The sequence below is a fragment of the Hydra viridissima genome, unplaced genomic scaffold, assembly GCF_058129835.1.
Source record: "Hydra viridissima isolate aposymbiotic clone 2 unplaced genomic scaffold, HvirCarnegie_v1 scaffold_14, whole genome shotgun sequence".
NCBI classification, from domain to species: domain Eukaryota; kingdom Metazoa; phylum Cnidaria; class Hydrozoa; order Anthoathecata; family Hydridae; genus Hydra; species Hydra viridissima.
In genome coordinates, this window is record NW_028324313.1 from 1,508,502 (window position 1) to 1,525,821 (window position 17,320).

Genomic DNA, 17,320 nt, shown 5'->3' on the forward strand with positions numbered 1-17,320 from the left:
TTTTTTTTTAATAAATATCATACAGCACTTTTTACCTCTTTTGAATATAGATACGTTATACTGAGGAATCTCGACCAACAATTACACACGATGAAAACAAATACATACACTCACGGTGATCAAATCACAAAATACGCAGATTTTAGAGATGAAAGCAATGCAGTTCATAAATTAAGTCACGGAGATAAGCCAATAAGAATTTTCCAAAAATGGCCTCTCTTCGACTTAGAATCAAGATTCATAGGGGACAACCCAATTAAAGTTAAAGACCATTGATATATATTTGTATCTGAGTTTGTTACACCGACATCTTTAATTTTAGAACTTTAGAATCAAGATTCATAGGGGACAACCCAATTAAAGTTAAAGACCATTGATATCTATTTGTGTCTGAGTTTGTTACACCAACATCTTTAATTTTAGAACTTTAGAATCAAGATTCATAGGGGACAACCCAATTAAAATTAAAGACCATTGATATCTATTTGTGTCTGAGTTTGTTACACCGACATCTTTAATTTTAGAACTTTAGAATCAAGATTCATAGGGGACAACCCAATTAAAATTAAAGACCATTGATATCTATTTGTGTCTGAGTTTGTTACACCGACATCTTTAATTTTAGAATTTTAGAATCAAGATTCATAGGGGACAACCCAATTAAAATTAAAGACCATTGATATCTATTTGTGTCTGAGTTTGTTACACCGACATCTTTAATTTTAATTGGGTTGTCCCCTATGAATCTTGATTCTAAGTCGAAGAGAGGCCATTTTTGGAAAATTCTTATTGGCTTATCTCCGTGACTTAATCTATGAACTGCATTGCTTTCATCTCTAAAATCTGCGTATTTTGTGATTTGATCACCGTGAGTGTATGTAGTTGTTTTCATCATGCGTAATTGTTGGTCAAGATTCCTCGGTATAACGTATCTATATTCAAAAGGGGTAAAAGGTACAGCACCTTTTACCCCTTAGTAGTGCCATCAAATTTGACTTGGCCCCAACACGGGCCATTTGAGCGCCATATTTTTAGGCTAACCCCCGTGAGCCTGAAGTATCTAAATAATAATCTCATACGTTTTAAATGTCCATCTGCTAAAACATCTTTTAAAGTATAATTGAAACTTTCTAATGATGAATCAGTTATATAATTTGCATTCATAAATCCTTCAGCAAGGATCGTTTTGACGGTGAGGTATTGTCCTCTGAGTCGGTCATATCCTGGTCTTGCGTATTTTCTTGCTCTGATTGTTCTTCTTTTAATATTTTTATAACGAGACCTAAAGTTTCTCTTGCGTTTTCTAAAGCTTGTCTTTTTATAGTATCTTTTATAGTATTTGCGGTACATTTCCTACAAACGATACCTTTAGATAAAATAATGTTAACCCTTTTATTAACTAAATTTTTTGCTCTTGGAATACCTATATATCCCCATTGGATATATATATATATATATATATATATATATATATATATATATATATATATATATATATATATATATATATATATATATATATATATATATATATATATATATATATATATATATATATATATATATATATATATATATATATATATATATATATATATATACATATACAGTATTGGACAAAACATTTGCAACCAACATCGAACAATGCTAAAAAGTGTTCCTAATTTTATATGTCTTAAAAACGAAACGAACTATACTACCAGAGCAAACAATTCAGGAGTCTGGAGTCATAGCATGCCATGACATGAGCAATCAGCTGACAGGTGACAGCACACAGGCAGAATTTCGTTGACGAGTGCCATTTTGCAGCGGACAAAACAAGTGCAAACTTTTTGGTTTGTTTCATTTTCTTAAGTCTGGTCCGTGTCAACGTCACGGAAGTTTTTTAATAATTAAAGGAAGTATCCAGAAGTTTCCAGAAGCATGCAGAAGCTTCCAGAAGTTTCCAGAAGAAGCATCTGGAAGCATCCAGTAGCATCCAGAGATATCCAGAAACATTCAGAAGCATCAAGACGCATCCAGAAGCTTCCAGAAGCATCGAAAAGAAGCATCTAGAATCTTCCAGAACAGGTTCACACAGGTTCATTTTACTATACAAGAGACATGTAAATGACATGCAATTCAGTCAGTATATGGAAGTCAATCAGTCAGTATTATCAAGACAGTTTATCGAAGTGAGTTTTATCAAAGTGTTTTATCGAAGAACATCAATACAAGAAGTGAAATACAACAAGTGTTTCATTACATCAATACATTCCACATCCAACCAAGACGTTTTGTTCCACAGAGCATTATTGTATCATCACAAGGTAAATGTAACACGGTAAGCCTTGAGAAGCGTGATTATTTATTTTTATTATTTTTATGACTTCAAGTGCAAAAATGGCTCCCGAAAGTCTTGGATTGGAACTAAGAAAGAAAATTATTGGCAATTACGTAAGTGGAATCTCACAAAAGTATTTGTGATAAATATCGCGTGAAAAAATGGACCGTATCAAGACTATGTTCCAAATATCGTTCTACGGGGAAGTTGGCAGCAGATAACAACGATGGAAGATCGCGTTCCACCACTTCTAGAGAGGATTCTATGATTGTCAGATCCGTCAAGAAGGATCCCTGGATATCATCAGTCGAGATACAAAAGCAATTAGAGTTGCCTGTATCGGACCGAAAAATCAGACGACGTGCTTTTGAAGCTGGATTGTTTTCTCGACGCCCTGCAAAGAAACCGCTGATTTTACTAAAAAACCAGAAGAAAACCGCTGATTTTACTAAAAAACCAGAAGAACAGGACAGTTCGCCATTTCTGCACATTTCAGTCAATATGAGATGTAGCTGTTTGCTAAATATTGCACGAAATTTTTCTTGTTTTCTTTCGTCTTGTTCTTTTTTTTGTTTCGATGATTGATTTGTAGTTTTGTAAATTGCGTAATTACGCAAAATTTTGCCCATTCGTGTATTTTTTCTTTACTTTGTGATAGTAATTTCTGTTTTATTTCGTTTGTTTATTCGATTTTAATTCATCTAATAATTTAGATGAACTAAAATTGAACAAAGAAAATGCTCTTGATAAAACAATAGCATGTGTTATTGTAACAGTATTGCATACCACCTCGCTTTTTTGTTTTCTCTCTTAAAGTTCAGTTTGTTTTATAGCATCTGAAAAATAAATTGTCAAGCGACCTTAAAGTATATGATTATAATATTCAAACATTATAATCATATTTTTTAATGTTGCTTGACAACTTTTAGTCGAAATATTTGAATGAAAAACTTTATTCAAATATTTCGACTAAATCAACTTTTAGTCGATTGCACACTGTTTGTAAACAAAGATGCGTTTAAGAATAATATTTACTAGAAGATAGTTGATTTATCCTTGTTTTTTGCAAATACTTGGTGCTAATTGTTCAATTTTCAGCTGAGGTACTTCTCGAAGAAATAAAGGTGTTTCACTTTTTAAGATACCGTCCACCGATGATGATTTTAACAAAGAATGGAGAAAGAATTTTTTACACATTATAGATAAAGATAGAGGAATTGATGAAAGCCTAAAGACCCAAATCAAAAAAAAAAAAAAAAAGGGTTTATTTGCGAAAAGTATCCCTAGGTCAACATATTATTGTCAATCTCTCAAGCCTGGTTCTCTACGAACATTGAATCTTCCGGTTAAAAGCTTTTCATTGCCATGTCCTTTTTCAAGTGTGTTTATTCCCAAAGCTCGAGGATCAGCTTCTTCTATATCCCTAAAGAGATCAGCTTTTCCTTTTATATCAAATGAAGCAGTTAATATAAACTCATATAAATCTTTTAATGCGTCGGTGAAATGTATTAGCTTACAAAAATTTGATTGGGATGTAAACGATAATGAAACTTTTTTTGTAAAATTGAGTAAGATAGATGATGTTGTTTGTTGTTTCTAAGTACTTGTTGTTCCCTGTTTCTAAGTACGAATTTTATATCGATGATAGCCTCTCATTAATATTTGTTTATATGGGTTCTACCAGATAATCATGAAATATACTTGCATTTAAAAAGATCAATGTTTAATACAACTATTTTTAACCTTATTTCAATTTCGTTATAATATATGATGTGCCCAGGTATTACAAATAGATTAGTTAGTTCTTATGTATATCTTCTTAATGTTATACCTAAAAAATGTGAATTATTTAATAGTTATTTACCTTTAAACCATATCGAACATTTCCAATCTCTTTCATATTAAGTTTTTATTACTGACAATGAAATTTGTAAAGCATACCAATGTCTTCAGTCTCAAGAAAAAATATCTTTTCAAAAAAATAGTGATAAATTACTTATTCCAGCTGAACTTAGAGCTCCAATATCTAAAACTGCACCAGAACGTGTAAAATTAACCCCACAAAGTTACCGTTTAGAAAATAAATTGCTGAAAGAGAGCATAAAAGAAATGCAACAGAAATTAAGTAAATCCTCTCATCTTGTTAATGTAAACAACACAAAGCAGGTTTTTTGCAAAACATTTTACAGATGAATAAAAAATTCTGGATAAAAAATGCAACTTAAAGAAGCTCCAGTATATTATGACTAAAAGCACATAGTGCTACAGATTAAAAATGCCTAACATACCGTATATACTCGCGTATAAGTCGAGAAATTTTGGACGAAATATTTACTCTAAAACAGCACTTCAATAAACATTTTTTAATCAAAAAATAAGAAATACGAAAAAAAATTTCTAGGAATAAATTTTTTTTTTCTGACCCGCATATAAGTCGAATTGCTGTTTTAGAGTAAATATTTCGTCCAAAATTTCTCGACTTATACGCGAGTATATACGGTAAACATCTAAAAATGTATAACTTTTCACTAAACATTGGCTGTAAAAATAGCGACTTCAGACATTTCCAAATTTAGAAGAAAAGCTAGAAATTTATTTGTTGAAATCTTATAAAGATTTCGAAGGATAACGAAGGATAGCTTTACTTATTACCAAGCTGGATTTTTAGCCTATGATTACTTTAAATATATGTGAATAAATGCCATAATCGATAGAGACAACAAAATTGCAGGTGTGAAAGTGCTTAAAGGTTTCATATCCTGACATATTTTTTTTTCTTTCTCAAACCAGAAAATACAAGCTTAATAAGAGCTATCAGCTTTAACTGATAAAAAAATGTTAATGAATTTGAAAACAACTTAAAGAGAAGACTTCAAAAATCAAAATATGCAACCTTAACAGTATATTTTAGACGAAAATTGCATTATGGCTGTCTTACAAGAATCTCACGGCTAAGTGTGGTCAAAAGCAAGTTAATCGAAATGCATCTGCAGAAAAAGCGCAACTCAAAGTAAACTTTTCAATTAGTAATGGAACTTCTATGTTCTATACCACTTGTCTTTACTTTTCTGAGAGAAAGACGTCACGAACATATGCTCAGAGAATAGGCTACAGTTATCTTGAATAGGCTACAGTTATCTTGATTGAAGCTTGTGCTCTTACAAAAAAAAGTATTTTTTTTTTTTAAATAACTTAGCTTGCTTTTTACCAACTTTTTTTTCAACTTTTGTTTTACCGCCTCCCTTTTTTCCAACCTCCTCGCTTTTGGTTCATCTCTTCATCCGACTCGTCAATTTAGATCTGATTAATCCGACTTGTCAATTCTAGCTTTTAATTTTAGGATTTCTGTATCAATGCAAGCCTTTCCCAGAAGAAGAGTGTCAGTGTCACTGTAACTCTAAAACAGGATTAATAAAAATGGCGTACTTATGATAACAGTTTCATCTTCCACAAGCTTTGCATTAAAGAGACAAAAGAATTTTTCATGTAAAAACAATTTTACGTTTTTTCTTCACGTATCTGCAAACGTATAACGTATAAATCTAAATGCCTCGTTTCGTATTAAGTTAAAACTCTTTTTCTTTTTATTAATATGGATTAATGAAACTTAAAAAAAGATTAAACCATTCGAGAAAGAGTCTTACTTCTTGATTAATCAATATTTCTGTAACCGCTCTATCAACCTTGACTCGATTTGCTGAAATAATCGGAAGATTAGAATATCTTCGCTTACATTGTATTTATCATATATTGACGTCACGTTTGCGTTTACACCTAATAAATGTGTAATTTGACGTCATATTTAATTTACGAGATTTAGAATTCACGAGATTTAAATAATATTTACCTATATGAAAGATTCCCTTTTCACCTTCACATGGATATTTTGATGACCACTATTTATACAGTCTAACAACCAGAGAAATCCTGAGCAACAATTATAAAAGAAGCAGTTTCTGAGTTATGAACAAAAACTCTCCATATTGTTACTGCTACGATTAAAATATGAAGAAAATTCACACAAAATTACCTAATTTATGGTTTGATCAGATTTTTTACCAGCCTTTTGTAGCAGAACATGAAAACTTTTTTAAAAAAAAAAAAGGATGTTAAAAAATATCTTTCAGTAATTTCTTCAGCAGTTCATCAGCAGTTCATCAGCAGTTCATCAGCAGTTCATCTGAACAAAGCCTTTCTGTTATTTTATGTTTCCTTAAAGCAACTTCTTTGTCTTTTTTATTAACAAATCTAGAAGTTACATTTACTTTAAACTTTAAGCTACAACAAACAAAATTGATTTTTGTGCAAAATTCAAAAAAAAAAGTTCTATCGAACTTTTAATATAAGCAGCACTAAATAAGATCAATGAAAAATAAGAGCTTTTAATATTTCATCAAACACCTTCTAACACAAACATCTTTGAGCACTTAAAACATTTTTTTAGATTAGTCTCTGATGATCATAATGATGCACTATTTTAATTTTAATATTTGGTCTAGAAATTAATTCGTGCGGTTTGACAAGAGATTACGAAACTAGCTTATTGTCTCAGCGTTTCGTTTAGCCACGCATGCGTGCGAAGATCACTGTTATTGGGCATCATTTTCATTATAAATCATTTGATTTAAGCGTAAACAATACTATTTTTAATTTAACTGATAATGTCAATTTTTGTTCCTGATAAAGTGTTTTTGCGGGGAATTCTTCTTCATTACTTTAACATGAAGAAAAGTCATCGTATTTTGTTTGAAGTTTATGGTGACCATGCTCTAGCTGAGCGAACGTGTCAGAAGTGGTTTGCACGGTTTAAAAGTGGTGATTTTTGTTTGGAAGACCAAGAGCGATCAGGACAGCCGAAAAAATTTGAAGATGCAGAATTGGCAGCATTGCTCGATCAGGATTCTTGTCAAACGCAAGAGGACCTTGCAAAATCGTTAGGAGTTGAACAATTAACAGTTTCCAGACGCCTCAAAGCCATGGGTATGATTCAAAAAATGTCTCATTGGGTTCCACAAGAATTGAAAGACAGAGACGTGGAAAGAAGAAATACCATTTGTGAATTGCTGCTTGAAAGACACAAAAGAAAGGGATTTTTGCATCGAATCGTTACTGGTGATGAGAAATGGATTTATTACGAGAATCCTAAACGAAAAAAGGCCTGGGTAAAGCCAGGTGAACCAGGTCCATCACAACCCAAACGGAATATTCACTGGGCAAAGGTTATGCTGTGTATATGGTGGGATATGAAAGGTGTGGTGTACCATGAGCTTCTGACACCTGGTGAAACTATTAATGGAGAACGTTATCGACGACAATTAATGCATTTGAAGCAAGCTCTGGTCATAAAACGACCAGATTGGGGTAACAGACATGATAAACTCATTTTTCAGCATGATAACGCTCGACCACATGTCGCAAAACCTGTCAAAAACTATTTGGAAAATGTCGGATGGGAAGTGTTACCCCACCCGCCGTATTCTCCAGACATTGCTCCTTCTGACTACTACTTGTTCCGATTGCATGAATAACGATTTGATTGGACAGCGCTTCACTTCTTAAGAAAATATTGAAAAATGGGTCTCTGATTGGATCACTTCTAAGGATGAAGCATTTTTTCGACACGGAATTCGTAAATTGCCGGAAAGATGGGCAAAAGTAGTGACTAGCGATGGACACTATTTTCATTAATGTTCTCATCCATTAAGTTTTTGAAATAAACCTTCAATTTTCAATTAAAAACCGCACGAATTAATTCCTAGACCAAATATATTAACACAAACTTATAAAACTAAAATTATTCTTTTCTAAACCATCATTTGGCTCATCAATAAAACTTTTTTTTTTTACAGAACCCACAATAAATATTATACCTTGAATCTAAGTATAAGAAGTAAAGCACATTAGAAAATAGTTCAGTAATATAATCAACAAACGCATGCCTCCTATTTGCAAGTATCTGATAACATTTAGAAATTAAAAAGGAAAAAGGGATGAGAGAAATGCATACTTCTGCAATGTACTTTTCCTACACTGATTGCACACCATTCCCACCAACTGTAGGTGCTATTTCATGAAGAGGTTCTACAAAACCAAATTAAGCAAAAGTATTTTAACATGAAGTATAGCATTGGTAATTAACCAAAAGTATTTTAATATGAAGTATAATATTGGTAATTAAAACAAACATTTGAACAAAAAATTTTAACTTTTAAATTTAAAAGTTTAAATGCGTTATTTTAAGATTGTGTTTTATTTCTTTTTATAAAGTTTTTTCAAGTTTATAGAAGTAAAGTGATTATTCAAAAAAATAAAGCATCACCTAAAGGAAAGAATTTGTTAAATTATAAAGCTAAAAATGCCATATCTTCATGAAAGATGACATAAATCATATAAGCGATCACCCTTAATCTTGATACTAAACTTGCTTTCTTTCTAATTTTTCTTGTCTTCTTCTTTACATCAACAAGTATAAGGTGTATAGATTGACAAGAAGAAGAAGGAAGAAAATTATTTGCAGGTGTCAGATTTTTGCCATTATCATCATCATCATCATCATCATCATCATCATCATCATCATCATCATCATCATCATCATCATCATCATCATCATCATCATCATCATCATCATCATCATCATCATCATCATCACCATCATCATCATCTTTTTCCCTATATTACATAGAGAAAAAAAAGTTTGTTAATAAAAGGCAATGGAGGCAAAACTGCTCTGCCCTGAACTATAGTTTAGTGCAAATATGTTATCTTTCCTTTCTCAATTTTCTAACACTCTCCATAGGACATTGATCTATTTTCCTTCTTTTTCGTGTTTTAACAAATGGAAGATTACTATCGATTATTTTTTGAACATCATTATGAAAACTTTTGTATTTAATTCTAAGTAAAACAACGATATTCCCTTTGAAGTAAGAATTTTTATAGAAGAACACAAATTGTATAGATTTTTACCATAAATTATATACATTATGAACATAAATCATTTACTTTGCTTTTTGGTAACCAACTGTATAATGCATAAATAACTAGTATGTAAATAATATAGCTAGAGTAAACAAAAAAATAAGAAAGTAGCTATGTGCCTATTTAATCAAAACATATAATGTTATATAACAAACAAAATTATAAATTCTTTACCATTTTTTTATACTCGTCTAATTAACGCTTTATCCAGAAACTGGATTTACCAATTAAGTGGAAATTGTAACCATCTTGAATCGTTTTTATATGCAACACCACGTGTTTTTCACTATGACAACGAACAAAATCGGTTTTGTAACTATCACCAATCTAAATACTTGATTACGGTTTTGATGAATTAGGGATCACATAAAAAGTATTTCATAGCGGAGCCTGTTGGCGCAAAAGGAAATTACTGCATTAAACTCATCAGACAGTAACTAGGAGTGGGAGAAAGTTTGAATCTGGTCGTAATAAGAGAAAAAGAAAACTTGGGGAAGAAAAGATGCTTACCACTCAGAAGAATTCAATTTTGTGTTACTTTAGCCTCTGAGTAATGCAGATACTCGAGAGATGGCTACTAATGTTGCAGATCTTCTTCATCCTAATTATTACATTTATCTTGAAGATTCACAAACTCAGATGCTGATTTTGACAATCTTCCTGTAACAGAACATAAAAGCTTAAAAAAAAAGTATGATAAATACAGATCCACTACCTCATGGTGATATGATCTAGGAATGCTGAATGCTGAAATTAAATGAAGCATAAATATACGTAGATCAAAATCTACGCATAATCTAAAAGCTTACAAAACCTTTGGTGCAATTAGAACTCGTACTTGTTATGCATTTTCAGCAACAAGTTTGTTATTGCTTTATAAAAATGATTCGGTCATATTGATTTATATAGTTAGCAAAATAGAATTTCCAAAGTTAATAATTTGGCACCCCTGCGGCATGTTTCTTTTGTATTTGTTGTCAATGCTTTTTTGGCGGTAGTTTTAAGTCTGCTTTGTAGACCACAAGTCTAGACAAGGACAGGCGCAGTTTGAAACTAAAAATTAGAAAAAGCTATAACTTACGTTTTTTCTTTTTGTTTTTTTTTTTGTTTTTTACTTTTACTGTCATCGTTTCATTTATAGCACTAAAATGAACGAAAGAGGAAGAATATTAGAATATTAAGAATATAGTAAGAATATAGTAATGATAACAAAGTAAAAGTGTAAAAACGTTTAATATTTAAGATACGCAGGTAATAATTTTTACTTGTCACCCTCCCTCACCTCACCTTCCCTTCACCTGCCAAATACGTATAGCGTTACTTAAATTAAGTCGGACCAACCATTTCCATCATTCTTTACAAAAAATCAAACCTTAATCTGAAATCAGCTATTCCACCCCAGGACAAAAAGTTCTATAGAATTTCTATAAACTTTTGAAACATATGGTCTTTAGAAATTCTATAGAAATTCTTTAGAACTTCTATAGAATGTCTATTAATTTCTATAGAACTTGCTATAAAACTTTTGTTTTAAAATAATATGTGTAAAAAAAAAAAAAGTTCTATAGGAATTTCTATAGAAATTAGCAGAGATTTAATAAAAATTCTATTGAACCCTATAGAATTTCTATAGGCCATATGTTTCAAAAGTTTATTGAAGTTCTATAGGACTTTTTGTCCTGGGACTAGAATAACTCTAAGTTATTTTTGAATTAGTGACCCTATGCCTTCCAATATTTTTTCCAAGATGGCTATCATCAAAAAACTTAAAAATCATGGTATGTTTTTTTAATGTGAAAAACTCCTCTCATCTAAATAAATTATCATTTTTAATGAAGCCAATTTTATGCTCTTTACATCGGTTATCTATTTGATTTAAGTCTTGGTCTTTGTAGAGATATGGTGAGCTTACAACTTTGTCATTAAGTGTACACTTCCTTCATACGAATTCACAATTTTGAACATTGTGTGGTAATATTTAAGTATATTAAAAGTAAAAGTAATATTTACAAATGGTACTCAAAGAAATCAGTAATACTCTTGTTGGGTTGTTGTTGGGTCTTGTTGGGCCAATGAGTACCAGGCGAATATGAAGTTAAAAAGTCAACAGGGACATGGTATTCATTAATAAGATTTTCACCAGCTACTTTTTATGTAAGGACGATAGTGGTGGTAATTGACATTTGAAGCAGAAAGTACTGTTGAGATCCCAATTTTAAAGGAATTGAGAATGTGATTAATAAGGGGAATTCTGACACTTTCGGTGTAAATCGTTATAAGGAGGCACATAATTTCTACGCCGTTAGCTGAATATGACGATGTCGGATTGCAATTTTTGTTGTAAAAGCTTTTACTGTGTCAAAATAGTTTGGCTAAGAAAATTGTATTTAAGATGGTGGAGTTTTTGCCACGCTTTATGAAGACTGTAGGCTGTTTTTCGTACTTAACGGAGTTAATTCATGGTGCTCAAAAAGTCCCCATTGGTAGCTGTGTTTTTGCCTAAGATTATATTCGAAATGATCGTATTTCTTGACTTATTTTGATGCTATGCAATCTTCTTTGGAGAAATATAAACTTTTATATTCTCGACTATTGGTATTATTAATGTTTTGTTTAAATTTGCTTGTTTACTTGACATTATCGTTTCATAAAAATTTTCATTAGGGGGTGCATTATCACCACGCATAATTTGATGAGTCGTTTCATTATCTCTCTGTTTATCAATGGCATTAGCAAAATGCAATAACGAACGATAGCTAGGATTTTCTTCTGTTTTCCCAGATACAGAGAAATCTTCGTAAATTTTTTTTTTTCTTTTAAGTTGCTTTTTTTTAGCAAACAGCTGCTTCATACCGAGTTCTTCAGCTTCTAGATTTTTAATTTTAATTTTGTTTGAGTTTTAACTTCTTCTTCTTCTTCCTTGTATTGTCTAAATTGTTTGTAAGTTCTAAAAATGCATCATCAGACCTCATTCTTCAGGAAGTGCTCTAACCTTTTGTTTCCGTCACTACTTTTCAGGAATCTTTTTATGATATAATCTGCGTTAGAATCGGTTTGCTGAACCGATTTTGCCAACTTTTTGGAGTAAACGAGCGGAATAGAACAAATCAGGCTTCGACGTGGCTTTTAACGCTCGGTAAACGCATATTTTTCGCATTCTGAAAAGTTAGATTTTAACGCGTCTTTAATCAGATCAAGTTGTTCATGATTTTTAAGAGTAGAGGACTTTTAGATTTGTGTACATAAGTTTTATTTTCGCTATATTTCTTGTTAACAACGCTGTTGTAAACGTAAACAAGTCCATTGGTTGTACACCTCACTTTTCGATTGCGCTTTGCAACGCCATGCGGGTGTAAGTTGTTAACTTCAAGTAAATAATAAAATACGGATTTGCTGCTTGCATAGTTTGTTACTTCTTTAACAATTGTTTTAAAGGATTCCAAATTGTTTTCATAAACAGGTTTGTTCTTACGTTTAAATTCTCAAGCGTCTTAACTTCTTTTAAGATGACTCTCATGAAATGCAGTCTTGTTTTCGTTACTGATTCTAAACCTTTGGTCGTGATAAAGGTATTCGTAGTATGGTTCATTGTTAGATCTTGCATGATGATGTTTAGTGTCTTTTCCAATAATTGAACCGTGGGTTGTTGTCATTGATATCATCGCATTCATTCGAACTTTTAACATCTAAACTTAAGTGCTTATAATCATCACTATTGTTTTAATCCCCCCCCCCCCCCTTGAAGATTATCGTGTAAAAGATGGTTATCATGTACAAGATGGTTATTGTTTAAAACGCTTTGTTTCACGTCGTAAAACTCTGGATTGTTGTATTGACGGCCCAGTAGCTGTTAACATTTGAGGGCATGGACGGATGAAAGACGTTCATGGGTGTTACTTCTGCCATTTGTTTCATAACCAAGCGTTTTCGTAGTCATCTTACATTTTTCTGATACTCGCGTAATGTTTTAACAACATCCCTCTCTTTTCTCATGATGATATCGCTTATTATGACATCGCTCATTATGCTATCGCTTATTAAAGGAGAATCTTTTGAATATCGGAAGATTTTTCCAGTTCAATTTTCATCGCGATCATCATCACTTTTATCATTTTCTTCTTTAGGTGTCGGATTATCTTTGAATTTAATTTTCTTATCTTTTCTATCTTTCTCTTCTTCCTCATCTATTTTCTTATTAAACAACCAATTGAACTTCGAATTATCACTACTGGCTGATTTTCTTGCGTCAGTTAGCAAGGATTTACCCAACAAGCGAATTTTTGAATTATTTCTTACCAGTGCACTGGGTTTAACTTAATTAGAACCCAAATCGGGATTCCATTTTCTGTCTACCTCCTTATAAATATTTTTATGCAAATCATACTCTTCAGTTTAAGGGTTTGAGTTAGTTGCACTCTCTCTTGATTATTCAGATTTACTAAGAGCTACATCGATACCCATTTTGATTTGCAAAACGCAGCTCCTAAACATGTGAAAAAAGGATGAAATAATAATTTATTTTAACGAAGGCCACCTGAATATTAAGTTATCTTACTTGAGTTTTATGTGTGTCCAGGCTAAAGATTATCAACATTAAACTGATGCTAATTGGAGCGTGAAAAATTGAAAAACATGTTTCATACTTTCAATTAGATCGTTACACTTTTCTGATATTTTTAACCTAACAGGATTACTTGCTTTAAAAAGGTAATTTACCGACTCGTTGTACGACTAACTACATTGTCGCTTAACTTTCAGCATCAGTCCGACATATTTTCTAATAAGCCGAAAAATATAGAGCAAATTAACAAAATTGCTGTTTAGTAAATAGTAGGATTAAGGGATCGGCATTCCGGTTGATTTTGATTATGTTTGATCGCAACTTCCGAATTTTGTCAGGGTCATCAACAGAGAAATACTAAGCAGTTTATTTTGAGGATTGTTTTTAAAAATTATCTGGAAACATTAGAAAAAAGGTGGTTTTCATCATCATCCGAAATCCAGAAAAGTTAGAGAGCAGTCTTACTTCATCAATTAGAATCCAGTTCAAGTTTTAGTTATCTTCAACTTATAAGCCTCTTACAAAAACCATGAAAAATGTATTTTTTCAAATCCAGTTATAAACATTTTACTTACGAAAAGTATGAATTGATTCAGCTGATAGAAAACTGAAAATGAAGACTGGAGAAAGTTCACTAGATTAAGGTAGTGCAAAGGAAGAAATTTTTTAGCTTATGAAAAAGTGAAAGAAAAGTAGTTTTCAATGATACCAACTTTGAAAATCTAAACAGAAAAAGCATAGTTCTTGTTAAAGTGCTGTTAAGGGTTGTCTGAAGAGTTTATCTGAAGCGAAAATTCCGAAGTGGAGGCTTCTAAAATCCGGAGGGCTCGAGTCAACCAACACACCAATATAAAGACATTAGTGAACTGTAAAGTTCTTTTACCAAACATCCAAAGACGGTGGCAACAATATATGGCTTCTGGATTTGATTTTTATAAAAAAAAACGTGTTTGTGAAGTTTTTCGTACTTCACGAAAAAAAATTTAATCAAAAATCGTAGCTGAAAATGTTTAAAAACTAAAGGTGTGTAAATAGAGAACTTTTTAATGCTTCATTGTTTTACATCCATTACGCAATATTTCCTGACTTCGTATTATTACGTAGAAGCAATTTTAGATAAAAATTGAAAATTTTTTTTTTCAAAATTTTAGTTTTAACAATTTTCATTCATTTATCATGTTTACTCTTATAATATTAAAAAAAAAATTCAAAAAAAATATCAAAAAACCAAAATTTCCCTTAATAGATTTGGTCCAAAAAAATTACTTGCCTTAGCAACGGCCTTTAGAGATACATTTCCTGCTATATCTTGAAAAATACAATTCCAATTTATATACTTTTTTGTGTGCTTAATTGTTCCTTAAAAACTCTTGTTAGTTTTTGATCTAATATCCTTAAATTGAAACCTCATATTCGTTTCTCTAAGATATAGATAATTACCATTTTATAAAATTTCTTCGGTTGATGGACGCTTTTGATTAGTTGTCTGATAAATGGGTTCAAAAAAAAGATATGCTAAAACACGACATTGATTAAAAAAGAGGGTCTTTCTCACGCTTTCTTCGTTTCTTGTCTAGATTGTACCTGGACGATGAACTTTTTAACATCAAAGTCAATATAAAATAAAAATGAAGTAGTCAAAGGTAAAAAAATGAAAGAAATTAACTTGCGTACTGTGTTAGTTTTTCGAGAAATGGGGCAAAGATACACAGCAATTAATACTATTTGTCGTTTAATAAATATGCCTCCTGATATGACTAAACGTGGTTACCATAACATTAATAACAAAATTCATCTTGCTTACATTGAAACCTCTTGAGAGTACAAAAAAAGCCTCAGATGACATACTTAAAGAAAAACTTGGTGAAAATTATGATGAATCATCAATTGTCAATGTTGCTGCTAGTTTAGTTTATTGCAGCTCAGAGGATACTCCTAAATGAATGGTATAGTCACAGCAGTATGAGGGTAGCTCAGGATATATGGAATCTGTAGACGCTGTACAAATATTCAAGCGATCTGTCAACGAGCTAAAACTCAAGTACCATATATTGCTACAAATGAGCCACAAACGATGTGACTTCCAAACAAAGAAAGATATGATAGATAACCTAGTTAATAACGCCATTAGTGTAACAGCAAGTAGTGTAAAGTGAAGGAGCAAAGTAGCTAGAAAGAGTGAAATGCTACTTTTAAAGCTGATGGAAATAACGTGTCTGAAAATGGGGCAAAAAAAAGAAAGTATTGCAGAATCTTTTGGCATAATGCAAAAAAGATTTCAAGAATGAGATTGAAGCGAAGGAATAAAAAGACTTGGTATCTCCATCTCCATATATTGGAGATGGAGATACCAAGTCTTATATGCAAGTATGTGATGCAAATCCATACTCAGGAGAAGTTATTGAGAAAGCAGAGTGCATTCGACATGTTCAGAAGAGAGTTGGGACAAGACTACGAGATCGTTACAAAGGTTATACATTATCAGATGGAAAATACATCAGTGGGAAAGGAAGATTAACTGATAAATGGATAAAACTATCTTCAAAACTATTATGGAACAGCAATTTCAGGCCTGTTATTAAGTACGCCACGGCCTACTTAATAACAGGCCTGAAAGACGCGCAAAAAAAAAAACTGTAGGCGGATGTTTGTAAAAACAAAAATGGAGAAAGTTTTGTGGTTTTTTTAGTGTTTATATATATTTTTAGTGTTTATATATATATATATATATATATATATATATATATATATATATATATATATATATATATATATATATATATATATACATGGTCGGCTCAACAGCGTGGCCAAGCACCACTTGGCCACAGGCGCCGCTTCAAAGGGGGTGCTAAAAAAATAGAAAATTCAAAATTCAAAAACAAAAAAAATTAAAAATAAATATAAATAAAAAATAAAACAGTTTTTAGATTAAGATTTCAATTTTATAAAAAAAATTTTTAAAGAAAATTTTCCATAATTGTGGGAACTCTAAAAAACCAGTTTATACAGTACTTCTGGTATAATCCACATTGAACAAGTTTTTGCTCATGAAGCTAACTCAATTCAATGCATGTTACATTTTTTACAATTTACAAATTTAAGTGAACAAAAAAATGTTTCAAAAGAGGATATTAGAAACTGCAAGAAAATTGTCTGTTGAGCTAGATATTGAGCCCGAATTTGAAAAAAAGCGTGGTCGTATCAAAAAAAGAATGTTTGCTTATGAAAGTCAATGGGAATCAATGACTGAAGCAGACAATTTTAAGATTAACTTCTTCAACAGCATTTTAGATCACGCTATTGGATCTTTGCAGGATCGATTTGAAATGCTTATGCAGCATAATAGTCAGTTCAACTTTCTTTACAGTTTAAATGCCAAGGACGTTACTGAAGATGAATTACTAAAAAGATGCATGGATTTAGAAAAATTATTATCCTGCAATGAGTTGAAAGAT